The following is a 2893-nucleotide window of genomic DNA, read 5'->3' as shown; positions in this document are numbered from 1 at the left end:
AAAATATCTAAAAGAAAAAAAAAAAAAGCCCATGCCCAGAGTGACACACTTCCTCCAAATAGTGCCACACCCTAGGGCAGGCATATTCAAAGCACCACAGTTGGTATCAGAATTTTTAAAAGCACACTAGAATCCATGCAGGCTGCCATTGCTCCTAGTGTCCAATTCCAAGTTGGGACAGTCTACTTGAGTTGCTAATATGAGCTGCAATGCACCTGTCTCACAGGACAGAAGTATTAAAATAGGGAATCTAGCAAGAGCAGTATTTCTGTGGCCTCATACCAAGAAAATGAGCCACCCAGCACATAGCTACCTAAAAGAGCTACAACACTAGCTGGTACTAGTAGGTACAGAAAGAACCTACTTCATTTGTTTTCAAATCTTATGCAAAGTATCTACCCTGTCCTTCACTAATAGTTTCAAGAGATAGGAAATTCTAAGAAAAGGTCTCCAGGTTCATTAGGTTGACACTATACATGCTTTTTATAATCTCTTCCTAATCAGTTCCCAAAGCCTATTCTCCCCAACACAGACACACACACACAGACACACACACACACACACACACACAAAAAAAAAAACCCTACACATTTGCTTTGCAACATGCTTGTACATTTAATAGGACTGACACAAGCATTTGACACAAGCTATTTGAGAAGTGACAGCATGTGATTGAGTTGACTACCCCAAAGAGAATATGACATCCTTCTCATTGGTCTTTTTCTCACACATTCTGGGATATATCAGCTACCAAATTACAAAGACCTTTAAGCATTTCTGTGCAGCATATTCTATCACAAAAAAAAAAAAAAAGGAATCTCCCAGCAGTTAGTTAGCAGAGTTTGGCAGTTGTTCGAGTCAGGTAACTTGGAAGCAATCACAAAATCACCTCTTGTTCTTCCAGCCTCAGGTAATTCTAAATTGTCAGCACTGATATCTTTCAGTGTACACATGGAATGACACAAATGAGGGAACCTAAGCCACCTCCACCCTATACACTTAGTGCAGGAGGCATAGAAACTGAGGAAAAAGAATTAGTTTTTAAGCCACTGTACAACAATTCAATAGTACAATCTTCAGTTCTTCATATAGCTTTACGTTTTGTATTTTATTTTAAAAGGGATTTACTTGAAATGTAACTAGGTAGTTTTGTCTGAGAGTGCTTACCAATAGTATTCTACAATTCTCCCAGATGCATGTTAGGATTTACTGATATGAATACATTTTGATATAGTTTTTTTAACTTGAAGATGTCTGGATTATATTCATTGTGAGTGTTTGTGTGTCTCTCTGTGTGTGTGTACATGTGCATATTGGTCAGTGTGTTACATAGCACACATATGTAAGCAGGGGACAACTTTATTGAGGTACTTCTTTCCTTTCATCATAGGAGCTAGGAATTATATTCAGATGGTCAGGATCATGCTTCAATTGCTTTAACCAGCTGAGCCATCTTTCTGGTCCGAGTACTGTAAACTTGAACTCCACACTTACTTGGGTTAGATTTACTGTTTTAATTTGCATTTACCTAAGGAATTATCTGATACAGTGACTTGTTTGTGAATGAAGTGTTTGTGAGTCAATCCTAGGAAGTCAAAATGAAAGAAGAAATGGCATCAGCCATTGGGCCACAAGTAGAGCTTTATGCAATTGGAAAGGTTAGAAATAGTCCATTAGTTGAACACCAGAGGATGTTATGTGTTTCTCAGAAAAAGTTAACTGTTTTCTGTTCATATGAAATTAAAAATTCATTTAATGTGTGGAACCTATTGACCACAGATGCAGATAAAACTGATAACAGATTCAGAGCATGTGATATAAACATCATAGTATTTCCTAAATATTCTAAAGAGGATTTATTCTATTCTCTCTCTCTCTTTCTCTCTTTCTCTCTTTCTCTCTCTCTCTCTCTCTCTCTCTCTCTCTCTCTCTCATGTGTGTGTATGTGTGTGTGTATGTGTGTGTGTGTGTGTGTGTGTGTGTGTGCCTTCATGAGTGTCATTGATGGCTTTGGGTGTAAGGCTTGCTTGTATAAAAAATATATTTTTTTTATTTCATGTTCCTCTTTTGGGACATATTCTCCCTGCCAAGGTTAGTGACTCGCTGATAATTAGAAATAGCAAGTGTCTAGGAGTCGAGGGTGTTTCTATGTCTCGCATAATGGTAAACACTGAGACTTTCAGGACAGCCTTAAGGTTGTGGGAAAGAACTCTGAAAACATGAGTTTAAAAATGTAATTTTTTCAACAAGGCAAAATATAAGGATGCAATATGAATTGCATAAGGGTCTTCACAGATCTAAAGGAACAGAAGCTTGTCAGAAAGAAACTAAGGAAGAAGATAAAGAGATTTGGGGAGTGATTTTCACAGGACAAGATTCCATCCAGCTAAGATGTTGTTGTTTATGCTTACAAAGGCAAGCAGATTCCTGAGTTCAAGGTCAGCCTAGGACAGAGGGAGTTTAGGTCCAGGTCCAGGTGTGGCAGAAATGGTAATTTCAGGGTGGGGTCTCACCCAACTTCTTTTTTGCCTGTAATTCTAAAAATCAAGAGTCTGGGGTCAAGGGATGCTGATTCATGGGATAATCAAAAGGGTACCTGAGTTAATGACTGGATTTATATGTAAATAAAAGACTAGGCTTTTGATCTTCAAGAGGTAATCTATCCAGAGATAGAAAAATGCCCTGAGCAGAACATAAGAGAGAGAGAGACAGAGAGAGAGAGAGAGAGAGAGAGAGAGAGAGAGAGAGAGAGAGAGAGAGAGTTAGTTCTGGAAAGCTGTTTCAAGCAGAACATAGGCATCAGTTTGGACCCACAAGTTCACTTTGGGTCTTTTGTTTCACTGCTTTCAGACATCCCTTCTTTCAGGAACCCCTTGCAAACAGAACCAGGTCT

Source organism: Mastomys coucha, unplaced genomic scaffold, assembly GCF_008632895.1.
Source record: "Mastomys coucha isolate ucsf_1 unplaced genomic scaffold, UCSF_Mcou_1 pScaffold6, whole genome shotgun sequence".
NCBI lineage: Eukaryota > Metazoa > Chordata > Mammalia > Rodentia > Muridae > Mastomys > Mastomys coucha.
Note: the sequence above shows the minus strand (reverse complement) of the source record.